At 47.1% G+C, this 17,478-nt stretch overlaps 1 pseudogene; it reads left to right on the top strand.

The window, feature by feature from the left end:
* Nucleotides 1-1,208: 1,208 nt before the first annotated feature.
* LOC146187844 (uncharacterized) lies at nucleotides 1,209-12,756 on the top strand (annotated as a pseudogene).
* Nucleotides 12,757-17,478: the final 4,722 nt, after the last annotated feature.

Genomic DNA, 17,478 nt, shown 5'->3' on the forward strand with positions numbered 1-17,478 from the left:
CCGTTTGTCGACAGCCAGGCAGTCGTCTAACAGGGGACGGAGTCGAGTGGCTGCAGTTATGCCACGGCTAACGATGTGATGTGTCAGTGTATGCTTAGGCGGGTCGGTGAGCTTGGATGGTGTAGTTAACTTGAGAAATTTCTACATTATTTTCTCGACTGATGAAGGAGGTATTACCATGCGGGTGTTGATGGGGAGTAAAGTTGGAGAGAACTCCAAAGATGCAGAGGTGATACAAACCATCTGTCTTGCGACGACGCTGCACGCTGTTGCCCAGGTCAAACTACGATATGACATTCAAGCCGATAATCTGCTGGAGAACATCAGCAATGACAAAGACCCATCGAAAAGTACCGGCGAAGTCTTAAGTAGAGGGCGCGGGAACTCTGTCCATACGACTGGCCCGTTGATTTGGAACGGTCAATTTTTGTCGGGGCAACCACACTGATCGCCGCGGGCGTATGTGTGAGGAACGGGGCGCCAGATAGCTTGTCCGTTGCCACAGAGGGGCAGCTGGGACGACAAAGGAGGTCACACACCGCTGTCATTTATCTCTGCGGGTGTTTTCTGACAAAGAAAAGGGAGATGTGCGCTTCGTGGCGCTGTGTCGGAAACGCCGAGGATACCAGCACAGAGGCGGAGGGCTGAGATCCGAATTTGACGTGAGCGCGAAGGAGAGCGATTGCTGGGACGAGGTTGGTTGTATTCGTTGGGCGGTGGTCGGAGTTCGGCGCCTGATGCGTAGAGCTCATCGATGCGGGCCTCGAGGCGCGAAAACGCCAGGTTAGGTGGTGGTAAGAAATCAGTGCGCACGGGTAGCGACTTCATGAACGTCATCAACTGAGCGATTTATATGAGAGCAATTTTATGTAGTTGCATGGACTATGGAACGAAAAATAGTAGGTGTAACGTAAAGAAAGAGGAAGCATGCTGAGTGGTTCAGAGAAATAACTCAGGTTAATGATATGCTAGTGGAAATCAAGAAGAAATGAGCATGGGCAGGGCATGTAGGTAGAAGATAGGACACCCGATTGTCACTTAGGATAATAAATTAGATTCCAAGGAAAGGAAAGGGTAGAATGGGGCAGCAAAAAGTTCTCTCTCGACACTGGACTGCCAGTCTACTCCAAGGTTTGGAGATCGCTTTGTATATTGTGCTGTAGGCAGACTGGAGTTACCATCACTGACTGACGGTTGATAGCGGCGGGCGTCCCTGCAGGTTTCACGTTAGGGGCGTCCCGTGGTTTTGTCATCATGGCACCTTCAACGCCGTGGAATCCTTCGAAGACTCTGGTCTTCGACATAGTCGTCCCTGCGGGGACCAGTCCCGAGACCGTCGTCGACGCGGCGGCCTCGATAGTGGGTTTACCCGAACTTTACTGCGTCCAGCATATGGGCGCCCAGTCTTTTCAAGTTGCAGTGAGGAGCATGGCATCCATGTCTCTAATCGTTGACGCCGGCTGCCTCGTCATCGGCAGCGAGTGTGTACTAATCGTCCCTGTTGGGCCTCAAGTTACCACCGTGGCCTGCCTTTTCCTGCCGTCTTAGGTTTCAAATGAAGCGCTCGTCCAGGTCCTGAGCCAGCATGGTAAAGTCCTTTCCGTCACTGTGGGCCAGATGAGCTCCCGTAAGGGTGTTCTCACTGGAACACGGTAGGTGCGGATGGAGATATCTGCGTCGTCACCAGTACCCAACTATCTACGTGTGGCTGGGCATCGCGTAACCTTTGACTATAAAGGTATGCAGCGTGTTTGCCGGCGATGTGGCTCCTCGGATCACTTTCGGGCGCAGTGTTCAGCGCCTTTTTGTGGACGCTGTGGTATCCACGGTCATCAAGGCGAAGGCTGCACTCTGCCCTGCCGACGCTGCAGTGATGACCACCCGACGGTGACGTGCCCGGTGCGCCGTTCCTACTCGGACGCAGCGGCAAGTGTGTTTCCTCCTCCTACACCAATGAAGCCTACAGTGCCGGCCCCATCTGCCAAGCCAGATGAGTCGGCTAAAGGCAAGGAGGAAGTGCAAATGGACTCTGTAGAGGGCACGACATCAAAAACATTGGCGAATTCGTCTACTGGTTCAATGCTGCATGAACGGCCAGCAGTGAGGACGTGCCGTTGGACAAGCATACGACTGGTCCATCCCAGCCTGAGATTGCCTGCGCGACGGCGGCTGACGTCATGGTGGCCCCCGGATCGTCGTGTGAGCCTACTGCTACCGAGGCAGCTCCTGCCACATCGTCACCGGAGCCTCCGTGAACGGCTAAAGTTCGCGGCGTCCAGGCCAAGCATGGAGTTCGTGGAAAAAAGGTGCAGTCGACATCTAATGCTTTGACTCCACCAAAAACCCGCGCTGCGCTCGCAACGCAGGCTGGACGTATTATGAAGCTGGCGGCGACGCCGGCCACTGCTGGCGTTTCTAAGATTCGTGGAGCCTTGGAAAAGCAAACGGGGCGCGTGAAAAAGCTGCCGGCATTACGAAAGAATTCAAAGGAGTCATCTGAGGTTGTGAGCCAAAATCCAGCAGCTCTTTCAGCCTTGGTGTCGAACACTCACCGTAGCTTTCACCGCACAGTGATGTGATATGAACATCGAGCTCCAGCGAGAAGGGAATAAGCGCTGTGCTTCATCGCTGACCTCAGGATAGAATGCGGCACAAGAAGGTCGCCCGGAGGAACACCCTCCTCAGATGTCCCGTACTTCTTCAGGAGGGCCGGGAAACTCCGCCTAATGTGAGTGCAAAGCACTTTCGTGGAGCCACCTCAAGGCACGCATCTGCCTCAGTGGCGTTCCAAATTCAACACCCGATATGGCAATAGGACTGAACATTCTTTCTTTAAACGCTCAGGGGTTTCGTAATATGCAAAAACAGACAGAAATAGTAGATTTGGCTTTCAGAACAAACTGTGCTGTCTTGTGTCTTCAGAAAACAAATTTTACTCTCTTTCTGATCTATTGGCCTTTAAGCGGGATTTTCATTTGGAGTGCTTCTTTTCTTTCCCCACTTCGTGCTCGAGTGGCGTAGGAATTGTGGTGCTAAGCAGATCCATTTTGCGCGATCATCACTTCACTTATGACGGGTTTGGGCGTGTGCTAGTGTTCGATTGCTTATTTTCGGCTGTGAGGTTGCGCATCTTGAGCATTTATGCTTCGGCGGACTCCAGCCTTAGTAATAACTTCTTTAAAGGGTTGGATGTTTACTTTTTAGACGGCCGCCAAGTAATCACAGTGGACGATTTTAATTGTGTCATAGACTCACATGTTGGTTTTCAAAGCACTGGTTGAGGGCGACCGACTTGGACCGTACGTGAGCTGCAGCGCCTGGTTCAGCATTTTGCGCTTCTTGATGCGCACGAACTCATGCATGGGTCCCGTTTCTGATGGACATGGCGTCGTGGTTCATCTGCGTCTACAACACGAAAGTAGAAGCACGAACGTATCGTTTCGCTAGCGATAACGAAAAACTGTTCGAGAAAAAATAAACAAACAGCGCTGACCATCGAAAGATGCGCAGATAGCCGCACACCGGGCGACGCGTTCTCGAATGTTTATATATTTAAACCGCTCAGTCGGAAGTGTATTCATTGACATCGATGCTCCGCTGATAGCCCGTGAAGCTAAAACGCCCAGTATTACAAGTATTATTGCACCGGATATCTCTGTATGTAGGAAAACTTATGAGCGTTCGTAGACGATGAAAAACACATCAGCACTAGTAAATTATGATATCTCGAGGTTTGCCTTCAATAAAGCGACGCATTATAAAGATACGGCACATTTGTGAACCCTCGTGATTGCCTGCAAAGATATTCAGCGTGTTTAAAGGGTGATCGGTGAACTACGGCCACAAATTCTACTGCCAAGGAAAATATACAAGTACGAAAGAGCAAAAGTAGCTACATATACTGAATAATAACCGTTGCAACCATAACCCGCCGTAGAGCTGTTTTTGCTTTCCACATCAATTAGACGCTGTAGATTCACGTGAAGGGACATTGCTTCGGCCCTTTCTTGTCTGGCTATAGCGCTCGATCTTTCCAATGCTGTCATTTTGACATTCTGTTTAAAAACCTCCCATTTAGCCCCTAACTTTGTTACGCCTTTGTCATTCATATTTGCTATATGCCTTTCAACGTCGGCTTGGAGACTGTCATCAGATAATAATTTTCAGTTTAACTTCCACATTTTCCAGTCAAATCCTTGACTTTGTTTTGTTCCCAGCGATAGTGACGGTGACCAAGCAGTGATCGCTGAACGATACTGGCTTAACGTGGTATTCGTGGCATGCAGGCACCAGATCAAGAGATGTACATCCTATCGAGTCGAGCGTGGCTAGAAGCCTGGAAATGAGTGAACTGAGCAGCTCGTCCACCCTCCAGACATCCAGCCACATCAACAAGGTTAAACTCATTTACCAATTCTGCGAGAACACAGGTGCTGGCATCACTATGCGGCCTTATACTCGTTTTATCTGATGCGGAGAGTACACAATTGAAGTCTCCCATTATCACAGTTAGCCTTTCAGAGTTGGAATACTGACGAATACCTTCAAAGAAATCGCGCCTTTCGCCAACGCTGTTCGGTGCATAAACACAAATGATGCGCCATTCGTATGAATACAGCACGAGATCGCAAACAACGAAGCGGCCATACGCAGAAGTCGTGACAGCTTGAATTGTGACACCAAGGCACTGACGCACAAACAGCACACAACCAGCCGCTGCTCCAACTGCATAACTTACAACGGCATTGTATCTTGAAGTAAAAAGGCTAACCATTCTCCCGGTTTCTTCTTCACCATCAACTTTAGTTTCCTGAGCTCGCTAAGCAAACGAAACAGTTGATTTTGCTTGCGCCTTGCTGCGAGCCCTCGAACATTAATAGTCGCGAATCTACTGGCTTTGTCTAGACAAATCATTGCTGATGAACGAATACCCGGGAGCATGGTCATACCTTTAGTGATGTCTGTGGCCGAGCACCCCTCCATGGTGGCAGGTGTTAAGTCTGAGGTGGGAGCGGTGCAGCCACCCCTCTTTTCTCTAACAAGTTCGGCCTAGGCCGATAGGACGCCCGCCGTACCGCCGCGGAAGTCTTTGTCGGCGGTCCTTTGACGTCTGCGTTTCTCGTGACCTGGTGTTCGGTCCTCCGTGTCGTCGTGTGTCCGCTTCGCTACCGCTGCCGAGTTCACTGCCTCAGATTCGACCATGCTGTCTGTCTCGTGAATGAATACTGTGTTGTGACTAACCTCCGTGTCTCCAGTTGAGTTGCTGCTGCTGGCCACCTTAGCGGCCGCGACGCCGACGGAACACGCTTGCAAATTCTTGACACCCTGCTCCTTGACCTCGTCCGCGTTTGGGGAGGGGGGAGTGACCGTTGTTTCTGCTGAGCTGGTGCCTGTCTTCTTAGCTGCTTCTTCCGCATCCGCCTCGTCCATGAGGTGTTCCAACATGTCGTCGTTCCTCACGGGCCCTGCGACGTTTGCATACGTCTTTACACACTGCGGTTCGTCGTGGCCGAAACGACGACAACGAGCGCAGCGCGGAACCTGGCACTCCTTCCGGATGTGACCCGTCGTCTTGCAGCGAAGGCACATGGGAGCCCTGCCCGGAACGACGACGAGCGCTGGCTCACCGGCAACTCGCAGCTGGCAAGCTTGAACTACTCGACGCTGACCGATATCGCGGTGCCCTTGTCAGAGCTAGAGCCGAACGGCTGATAAGGGGGGAAGGTCCGACAAAAAGGGCGTTAGACACAGAAAAGTGGCACGCTCGAAGGAATCAGATAGATGAAATTGAACACCAAGGGACCATTACCAACGAAAAGAAAGAAATACAGCAAGCTTTCTTCGAGCAATATCGTCAGCAGTTCGCACGACGTGCAGTTGATATCGAGAGTTTCAAAAGAGTTTATTTACCTTTAATGCCACAACTCGACGAAAAGACGACACGTGTGCTAGAGACCCCCATCACGGAGGACGAAGTGAAATGCGCTATAGGGAATTTGAACCCCGGCAAATCGCCTGGGCCTGATGGACTTAGCGCCGCATTTTATAAGGCTTTCTAGGATTTTCTCTCGCCGGTACTGGAAAAAGTGTATAATGAAGCATATGAGCTTAATGTTCTGCCGCCGTCCTTTGCATCTTCTCTTACTGTGCTAATTCCCAAAACGGAGGACCGAGGTCAATTACGCAGTGTTACCTCTTACCGGCCGATTAGTTTAACCAATGTCGACTATAAAATTTTTATGAAAATACTAGCTAAAAGATTGAAAACAGTTATTAAAGATATTGTTGGAGACCACCAAACATGCGGTATTAAAGACAGGTCCATTTTTACGAACATTCACATCGCGAGGGCCATTCTTGAATGTTGCGATGCTGGTGGACTTGGAGTAGCAATGCTCCAAATAGATCTTGAAAAGGCTTTTGATAGAGTGCCCCACGACTTGCTTTTGTGTATATTAGACTATGTCAAGGTTGGATGCGTCATCAGAGAAGGAGTGGCTATGGCTTACAGTGCTTGTACAACTAGGCTAATTGTGAACAAATCTGTCGGTGACAGTATTGCTGTCCAACGCTCAGTTCGTCAAGGTTGCCCCCTTTCACCTCGTCTCTTTTGTATCTATCTTGAACCTTTATGTTTAAGCATTATCAAGCATGAGAAAATGCGGGGCTTCAAGCTGCATCAAGCAGAAGTGAAGCTTTTGGCTTATGCCGACGATGTCGCGATGTTTTGTGTAGACTACGAAAGCATCGTAGAAGTTGTGAAAACTGTAAAAGATTTTTGCGCTGTAAGCGGCAGTGCTGTTAACTGGGGCAAGTGCCCGGGCTTCTGGCACGGTGACTGGCCAGCGACCCCAGGCATTTTTGCTAACGTGAAATTTGTTACCAACCCTGTCAGCTACCTTGGTGCCCCTCTTGAATCGTATCGAGACAGTGACCCATACTGGAAAAACCAAGTCGGTAAATTGAAAGATAGAGTGGACAAATGGAATGGATGGCAGTGGTCGGTGTTTGCTAAGGCCACGATTTGTAATTTGTTTTTAGTGACAAAAGTTTGGTATGTGCTTCAAGTGTTATATTGTTCAAGAGCTAATGTCCAAAAGATGCATCGTATCTTTGCCGTCTTTGTGTGGGGGTCTTCGTGGGAACGGACAAGTCGGACAAATCTCTTTCGCCGGGTGAAGGACGGCGGGCTTGGTTTAGCATATCTGTTTCTGCGCCAGTTAGTCAATCGTTTCATGTTTTTGAGGAATGTGAAAAATCCATTTCTTCGTACGGTCTGTCAATTACGCCTGGGTCAAGCTCTCCCGGGAATTGTCGTTTCTTCTGACCGCATGTCAGGAGGTGTCCACGGGTATCTAAGGGAAGTGGTCTTGGCGTACAGGTTTTTGATGGTGATGTTAACTTTAGACTATTTGTGGAGTGTAAACCGGAAAAAACTGTATAAAGACTTGTGTGATGGGGTGCTTCCAGAACCGTTGTACAGAGCTGTGTACTCGTCCACAGGGGGCAAAAATGTTATTAAAAGGGTGAAGAGGATGATGGTGCCGGCAGGGGTGAAAACGTTCTTTTTTAAGCTGCACACTGGAACATTGGAGGTAAAGAAATGGAAGGAACAGAAAGGCCTTTTTGTACCCTGGGGTGTCCACTGCATAATATGCAGGAAAGAGGAGACGATTGAACACGTGTTTCTCGAATGCTGGGATGCCGTATTTTTATGGGACGTGCTCCAGAGGACGCTTACAAAAGAACTACCCATAAGCCCACATGGTATCCGATTCTTGCCAGTTGAAGCGAACAATGATACACCGTTGGATCTTTTGATGCTACTGGCTCTCCACAGCATATGGAAAAGCAGAATGGCTGTAGAGCACGGTGACGTCGATGCACGTTCAGCGAGACAGCTCTTTAGAGAGAGCATACGGGCATATGTGGACGAACAGAAAGCTTTAAAACTAGAGCCAGAATGGTTAGTTAGTTTTGAAGGGTTGTCACATATGAGGGATTTTTAATCCGACAACTTCAGCTAAGGAAGGCTGAAGCTTTAAGTCAATGCTTGATCTTTTATTTTGTCATGTTATTGATGTCACATGTGTCTTTTTTCTGTACGTCCATGGTCAGGAAATAAAAAAAAAAAACCGCCATAGAGCAGTTGTTAAAGTACCCGTCTGAAGACCATAACGACCGAGGTTCGATTCCACATTCGGTAGTAAGATTCTTTTTATTTTTTTTTTTAATTTTATTTATTTTTAATGTAGTAGTTTTATTTTATATTTTTTTAAAGGAACCAAGATGCGCTAAAAAAAGACAGCCACAGGAAAAAGCCAAGGAGACAGACATTGCGCTCTGTCTGTCTCCTTGGATTTTTCCTGTGGCTGTCTTTTTTTAGCGCATCTTGGTTCCTTTAAAGCAATGCACCAACTCGCCCAACAAGAAGTTCTTCTCAACTAATTATTTTATATTGTTGCATGCTTTTTCCACCCTGGCGACGCGTTTCTTTCCGGAAACGATGGCCATCAACCATTTAGGCCATTCCGGTATCAGAGCTCCGCGCGGTTTCATTCCGGACTTTCCAGGGCAGTACAGGAATTTGCTGAAATAGCCCCCAATCCTGTATCCCACATCCTGTACAGTAAACCTGTATACGAATTCCTGTACTAATTTTATACCGGATTTTTCAGTAGGGAGAAGGTGGGTCCAAAAATTGATTTGAAGTTCACATCTGAAGCGAAAGAGGGGCAGGACAGAGCAAACAGTGTTAAAATGTATAGCAATGCAGCAATGCTGCTACGTTCAAAGGCTACCGCAAGAAAATTGTTGAATAAGCAAAGCTTTCAGATACTATATTGGCATTTTTCTGAAAACAATATATTAGGAGGTTCATGTACCCTTTTCTCGGAAACCATACGGCATAAGGAAAAAAAATTATCGGGCGTTCTAATTACTATAATTTACATACCTGAAACTAGAATCAGTAGCTTAGGTACATTCCATTTTTGTATTAAAAGACGACCAGTCATAAGTGGCAATCTCCGTGCATCGACAAAAGTAAAAAGAAACATAACAAATCAAGTTTTTGTTGTACGCGCATAATTTTAGTTACACTTTGGTCAAGGTTTCGTTTCTACGTTTATACGAAATTGCAATTTTCTGGGGAAAGCAGGTCTTATGAAAATGGTACATACGTGAAAAAAAAATGAAAAGCAAAAATAAAAAAAACTTACTTAGTGCGTAAAAGTAATCATTAACGTTAATGCAAGCGGCGTCGACATTTAAAATTCCTTGCAAATATTACAGCCATACCTTTCTTACCACTGTTGCACAGCTAAATTTTTAAACTTATCTTCAAAGTCTTACCCCCCCCCCCCCCCTTCATGCTTTCTACAGCGAAGTTAGCATCAACGTTGAGACGGAGGCACCCATGGCTGTCCCGAAAGTGTGTCGGGAAGATGACTTACTAAACGCAAAATACGTATTAGAGAGGCGGAAGTGTGACGCTGTCTGCATCTGTGAAATTGGGCAATTTAAGAGCAGCCCCAGCAATACCAAAATGATGTCTCCCAATGCACAGCTCGATAAAACGCTTTAGCAGAGTACCACAAAGACACTGATGATCACATCGTTATAGCACAACCAGGACAGTCCACCGATTGGGACGCGGCAGGTGTTACAGTTTAAAATAAACCAGACAAAAGACGGAACACAGACCAGAGACGAGGCACGCACAACGCCTGGACGAACAGTTGTGCTTTATTGAAAGGCAGTCTCTCCCAGGGAAGGTATTAGAGCATGCGAAACTCAGTCATTTGAGAACTAAATTCTAGCGATCAGGCGTTTCCTAGCGCCGCTGCGATAGGACGATTATTTCTGCGTCAAGGAGATGCAAGGTGTGCAAATTCAATCATCATGCACTTGCATACTAATGGCTGCGCTCCGAGAATTCCTCGCTTGACCTTTTTCTTGCTTCTGCCAGCAAAAATCACATTCGAAAACAGCAGCCGCATTCCCGGCAATGTCGATGCAAGTTAGCTCCGTCAAAGACCTTTTTTACACTTTGGCTACTACATGTATATTTCGTTACGGCGCTATTTTCACTACATGTACGAGGGCCGTCGTATTCACTTGGAAATGACGGTAAAGACGACCGACACACCCCTATTCGTGCTCTCCGTACCTTCCGTGCTGCTGGTGAGCTGGCTGCCCATTATTTATTCACTAATTCTAGGTCCCTATTTTAAAGCGACGGCATTCCGTTGTTTTAGAATGCCGTGGTCAGTATCTGTGAACCGACAGTGTTCACACGAACTGTTAATAAGGAAACAACATTGCCGCCACTCTTTTTCGATCCGCGCAAGAAAGAACAGATTAGCTTCTCAGTTCCAGGCACGAGAGAATTATACTACCACTACAGCGAATCACGGCTCCTGTAAAAGTGAAATACGCTCGCGCTGTGTCGTGAACATCGTTCAACGCAGATATCTGGGCGAATTGGCATGACAGATACATATATGGCATGAGCGTATGAACGCTGGAATTGAAAGAAAATATAAGAACACAACGAGATCTATCTTCAATTTCTCAACTGCAGGAAGCAAACACAGCGCGAAAGAGATATAAAACCAGGAAAAAACGCTAATGCTACAAGGAATGGGATAAAAAAAATGAGTTCAAAATTTGGACAGGATAATAGAAAATACTAGAAATAAAAAGAATGAAAATACATCAAAGAAAATAATGAATGAATGAATAAAGCCTTTATTTGAAGGAAGGGATGGCTCTCGGCAGCAGTTTGGGTTATTAGGGAGTTAGGAGGAATGGGAGTGTACTTCGTCTTCACGGTTCTTCAAGCTGTTGCTTGTTTCTTTCCATGCTGCCGATATTCGCGCTGTAAGTCGACCTCTCTCAATATACTCAAAGCAAGCCGCTGTCACTGCCATACGTTGCAATGGAATGTTGTATTGCAGTGCTTGATAGAATCTGATCTGCTAGGGTGGACATGTCGTCGTGTGGAGCATGCGTAATTTTGTTTCGTCCTCGTGAAAACAATGGGCATTACCATATAAGATCATTTAGGTCTGCTGTACACTGTTGCAGATAGTGGGTGCATATGTTGTGTTTGAGTGCTTTCTGTCTTCCGAGAAACCACTTGCCAACTATGAGTGCTGCGTAAGCTGTGTTTGCTATTATTTTGTTGAGAAATATCACTCGTGGTCGAGTAAGCCCTTTCGTGTTGTCAAACGCCGGCATTGGTGTTGCTTCACATAGCCTAAACTTGCTGTCGTGTTTTATTTTGGTGCGCACGTAGTGCATCATCGATCTGCCAGGGGAGCTTTAAGCGAGCATGGTTTGGTAAGGATTTAAGTCTATCGGATTAGGCATGGAGTTTGGGTGTGGGGCATTGTACCTTTCAGCAAGCGCACCCGATTGCACGGCGGCCACTTGGCGGCTGCATCTCCCCCGTCCATGCCGGTATGTGCCGGTGTTTATATAGTTTTAATTTCTTTTCCCAACTTCCGGCATTCGCTCTAGCCTCTTTCTGATGCCCTTGCTTACTGCGTCGTCTGTAGTTGGTGCCGTCAGCTCTGCAATCGCTGCACATGAGTCGGTTAAAATTCGATATCCATTGAAATTATCTTTTCTAGCTGCAGCTGTCGTAATGGTATTTGTGGCTCCCCATATGACAAGGAACTCGGTAATATTGTTCCTCCAGGTAGGTGGCGCGTGCGTGTGCGGTCCGATGTGTTGGGGCGCTGGTATGCACACCCATGCCACACTCACCTTTCATTTATAATTGCAGCGTCAGTGTAGATATCGACTTTATTTAGCGGTCTTTTGAAAGCAGTTCTCTGTTCTAAAAGGTGCCTAGCCACCCCGTTCCGCCTGCGAATTGTTCGTTGTGGTCTTAGTGCGATTACCTGCGCCTCCCAACGGAGGTGAAATGTCTGTCCCCAGCGGCCTTCGAGCAGTGCTGATTCGATTGTCCCATGCCATGATCTGCTGCCCTTGCGTCGCGTTTTCTAGTCGGGATCGTATTCTTATTCTTGCTTCTCTTATAATGGCTTATATGGGTGGTAAGCTGACCAGCTTAAGCAGCTTTTCATTCCTCGTGTACTTAGGAAGCCCGGTAACGGTGCAAAGAGTGGTCCTGTGTAGCTTTTCGATGTCTTCAGGGTCGCGATCAGAAACCTCATACAAAGGTGCCCCGTACAGAATCCTGCCGACAGCAACCGCTCTAGACAATGTTTGGCACGATTTTTGACGGGCTCCACCGTACTTGTTTGAAATCCGGCGAATCATATGCTACATCGGAGTTCAGTTACGTTACAATATACTAACACATTTACGAGGACTGTTGCGACTAGAAATCTGTGCCCACAAGATTTTTGTCTGCACGTTTCCAGACGTGCAGACAACTCTCCAGACGTGCAGACGTCTCTTCTTGTGTTTCGTCTTTTCGCGCTGTTCCACCCACTATGCAATTGTACCAACTCGCCGAACTGTCCATTCTACTTCAATGTATTTCTTTTGCACAGGGCCCTTTTCGGTGGTTAAACTTCAACGTCACTAATCCAGCGTGCATCGCAACGCTCTACGCGGTGTGCGTGTGCAGAGCACGAGTGCATGCCTGGCATTTCAAGAGAGGCATTTGCCCCATGGATCTTCAGCTCCTCTGTGGGCCGCTACAGCCGTCTGCGGGGCATTCCAAGAGGATGTGTTGCATCCTGCGCTCTGAGCTTTGGCGCCAAGCTCGTTACTTAAGGAGTGCTTATGGGTGGCATGTGGAAAATTTGGCAGTGAACATCAGCGAGACAGGACGTACAAGGAGTGAGTCGTCACTTCGCAACAGACGATAGAATTTTTGTGTGCATCCGCCCTTCCTCATCTTTCTAAAAGGAAGGCTGATGGGCCTACCGGAAATGTAGAGCGGCTGGGCGATGCGCATCTGCCTCCGCAACATCGGAAGACGCTTGAGCGGGGACCAAAGCACGCTAAGGAGCCTCTCCTTTCACCTGCGGAAAGACTGACCCTATCGAGGAACATCTCCAAAAAGTCGCCGAGGGAGTACGCCTGAGGTTCCTGGAAGAGAGCGTTAATGCCCTGGTTGCATCCCCGACGGCACCAAGACGATGTAAGGACTTACGTTCCCTTGTGGACTACTTTGAGTGCAATAGATTGCGACTAGTTCTCTCGGATAAAGAAGGCCATTTTGTTGTAACACCGGAAGACTTGTTTGCCGAAAAGGCTTTACAGGCTGTCAAAAAGTGTTTTAAACGTGTATGTGTGGATTGTGGAAGTGTAAAGGAGCAGGCCGTATTTTTACTGAACCAGTGTAATCTTGATTCGTTGGCGGCGGCAGTTCTGAAGACAAAAGGCGATCAGTTGGATTTTTTTTTCTCCGCAAAGACTCATAAGGTGAACATTCCGTTTAGAGCCATAATATCGGAAGCTGGAACTTGGCAGTACTCACTGTCCAGCTATCTGCAGAAGCATCTTTCATCATTGATTGTGGAGGACCCTTTCTTGGTGGAAAAAACGGACAATATGATAAATTTCCTGAAGCATAGTAATCCTGGTTTGTGTTCAGGTTTCAGCATTGATATAGAAGACTTATATTACTCTTTGCCTCACAAGGGAATTATGAACGCGGTTAAAAAATGTATCACCGAGGAGAAGGATAAAGTAGGTTTCATGGGTCATTGCGGAGTTTCTATTGATTCTTTCCTGGAACGAAGAAATCAACTTACGTAGGTAGGCGAGGCGATGTTTATGTACAAAAAAATGGGCATTTGTATTGGATCAAAGGTAGCGCCTGTGTTGAGCAATATTTTTTGGGGTGAAGTTGATAGACAAATTAGTAAGCATGTCGATGATTTGGTGATGCGCATCTTCCGATATGTTGATGATTTTTTAGTACTAATGGAAAAAGACAACTTCAACAGGAGAATGGTGGACGTCCTAAAGCTGTTTCGGGAGTGTGCAAAAGGTTTAGCTTTTACTTTTGAAGTACCGTAGAATGATATCCTCCAGTTTCTGAGCATAAAATTTTTTTCAAACGTGACCACTTATGTTTCATATACTCCCCGAGGTCCCAAAAGCAGGTGTTAAGCGATTCTTCTCGACACTCAAAAATTGTAAAAAATGGAATTGCTAGTAGTTGCATTCGCTCAAGCTTGCTGAGCTCATGTCATCATTGCAGTCATGATAGTGTATTGCTACAGATTCGTAGGCTAAAAACTGCAGGATTCCCGGGTTTGGTTATTTTGGCAACATGTGAAAAGCTTTTGCGGATGGTTAGGAAGGATTTTCTGGTTAGAATAAGGGACAGCGCACAGAAGAAGAAAAAACTAGCAGTGATTCCCTAGATGCATAACATTGCACATAACCTAAAAAATGTAGCTGGGCGATTCGAAGTTAATGTTGTTTCTTCGGCGCCGCAAAAGTTGGGCGGGCTCTGCTGCGCTATCAGGAACCGCCAGGAAACGCTAAAGAAGAGTAACCCGTTTGAATGCCAGGTTTCGCATAGGTCGAGATTAGTAGATTGCGCCTGCGCTGTCGTGTACTAAATTCCACTGTCATGCAATACGGTATACATAGGTCAAACGAGTCGGTGCATAAATATTCGTCTGCGTGAACACCTCAATTCGCTGTCGGACACACGATTTTCTCACTTGAAAGATCATTGTAGGGCTTGTGGGAAAGAACGAAAGCAGAATAACAAAAGTTGTCGCCTCTTGGTTTCAAAAACAAAGATTTTGTTTCGCCATTGGGACAAAACTACGAGAGATATTACTGATGCATATTACATCAGCAAGTAGCAGTCGCAGTGTGTCAGCCAGCCTTCATTGGTGCTTATCGAAAAAGAGGTTTCTTTTCTGGATAATGTTTGGTGATAATTTATAATTTGTGAAACGGGCCTTTGGGGAGGAGGGGGAGGGGGGGGCTTGTATGTTTGGTCTTGCTTGATGGGGTTTTCCACGTGGCTGTTGAAGGAAGAAGATACCTCTTGATTTTTGACTAGTCAAGGGTTTCGTTCTTTGTAACATAATGTGACATATTTTTTGTATAAGAATCCACTCTCTTCCTTATAAAAAAATAGTTGCGAGTCAGCGCTCGTCCGTTGTGCATCTCTTCTTGTGTTTCGTTTTTTCGCGCTGTTCCACCCACTATGCAGTGTAATCTGCTTTTTGGCATTTGTGGAATTCTTGCCATCTATGCTTATGATTTGTGACTTTTCAGGCGAGAGCTGTAGCAACAATGCTTATAAGCTGTAAGTAAGGCTGAAAATCGCTACTTGCAGCTCGGTCCGCATGACCTCTTCCTTTGGGTAATCCACTGCTCCTGTCCATATGGTGATATTATTTGCGTAGATAGTGAAGCGGGCCGAAGTGTCTCTCTGGAGCGCTTCAGCTACGTGGGTCATGGCCAGGTTAAATAACAAATGGACGAGGATAGAGTCCTGAGGCAGCCCGTATCCAAGTAATAGGTTCTGGGGCTCCATCCCAAAGCTTTTTCATGAAGCCTATTAGGTCTGCTTTGAAGGAAGGTGCATCTGCAATTGTATGCTTTTTGGGTGGGATATATCTTTGCCAATCCTTGTATTACCTGTTGCTTTACATTGTCGAATGCTTTGTGCATATCAACTGCAGAGGATGTAATCTGGTGTCTGTTAGTGAGTCCTGCAATTGATTACCCTGCGAAGCAGCTAAAGGCCATCATGCGTGCCCATATTCGGATGGAATCCTGCCTGAGCCGGATGCAACCCAAGCTCTACGTATTCGATATAATGCTGTATGCTTGCGGCTATTATTCGCTCAATTTGCAGATGGTTGACGTGAGAGCTATTGGTTCTCTGGTTCTCTGGTTGTGAGTGGTCCTTCCCTGATTTCGGTATGGGGTACATCGATGATAGCTTGAGTAGATCTGACACCACTCCGGATTCCCATGAATAATTTATGATAGCAAAGAACTGATCTTGGGCTTCGTAGCTAAGGTTTTTGAGCTCCTGTCATGTTGCTCTGTCGTGTCCTGGGGTCAATATCAGTTTGCCGTGGGCTAGTGCTGCCAATAGCTCGTCAAATTTAAATAGTTTTCAAAGTTCCATCATTGTGTTGTAAATCGTGATTGCCGGCAATGGTGGCGTGGATATCTAAGAGGCAAGCGGGCCGGGTTTGTGGGCGAGCGTCGCACAAGTGCTGTGCCATGCATCTGTGTCTAGCTGTTGCTGGTACTCCTTGATGAGTCAATGCTGGCGCTTAAGGCTCATGCGATCCCGGTGGAGCTTTCCTTTAAATCTGTATTGCTGCGTAATGATGTTGGCCTTTCACCACAAGTTGGCACGGTGCCTATCCTTGTGTGTGGTAGTGTCATCGCATATTATTGTGTCTCGGGACTATGGCCATGCTTCCGCAACCATGGCACCGAATTGCATGAAGTCCATGAAGTTGCCGTCAGTGGTTCTCCAAAATTTTTCCCAGTCGATGACAACTGTTTACTTTTGAAGCTAGCCGCTTCACTAGGCTAGTCAACTTCGAGTCTCGCGTATGCTCCGTCGTTAAAAGAAGCGACAGCTGCGCATGCGCAAACCACATGACGTCACAGGAGAAGCAGAAGGAGAATGATGCACTGCGCTAGGTTTTCAAGGAGTCGGCGTGGCACCGTGACACCGTATGCCGGGAAAGAGAAGAAGAAGAATGACAGGAGACGAGGCGTCGGGTGCTGCTGCTCAGGCCAAAGCCACTGCTGCACAGCGGAATGGAAACAAGATGAGGCGGCGGGCTGAGGAATGTGAAGAACAGCGTGCCGAGCGGTTGGAAAAGAGACGTATGAGTGACGCAACTAGACGGGCGCGTTTTACTGCTGAGAACACTGGATGTGACGATGAGGTTAACCGTTTACGAAAAGTGGGCCTTGACATTCGGGTGAGTAAGCTTGGCTATGCTACTCGTGAGTTTCAGCCTCGCTTCCAAGATAATCCATTTGAAAGTGTGTGTAGTGGGCCAACTACGCCAAGGAACCACAAGCTAAGCTATGGCATCGCCGAACCTTTTCGCTTCTGATATCCGGGCTTAACCAAGCTGAGCCATTACCATTGTTTTTCTCGAATTCTTTTTTTCCGTTAAGGCTGATCAAAATTGGCAAATGGTCACTTCATCATGTTGTCTGTTTGACTTCCCATTGCCTGATGAATCCTGGTGTGGCCAACATCAGATCGGGTGTCGTATCTTGTCGGGCCTGTAGTCCTATGCGCGTTGGTGTGCCCGGGGTGTTGTATATGTATAGACCAGACATTTCTACGATATACTTAAACAAGCCATACTGCAAAAAGTTGAGAATTGGCAGATTTGGCTGCTTTCCGCTAGGATATGGTAGCAAATCGCGTCAAGGTCACTGTCAGAGGTGAGGAGCACAAAAATAGGCTCACCGCATTGACGCTATTGCCGGGAAAGTGAAAGGAAACGTCTGTACGTATGAGGTTGCGAA

This window comes from Amblyomma maculatum, chromosome 5 (genome assembly GCF_055883805.1).
Source record: "Amblyomma maculatum isolate TAMU_Amacu chromosome 5, ASM5588380v1, whole genome shotgun sequence".
NCBI lineage: Eukaryota > Metazoa > Arthropoda > Arachnida > Ixodida > Ixodidae > Amblyomma > Amblyomma maculatum.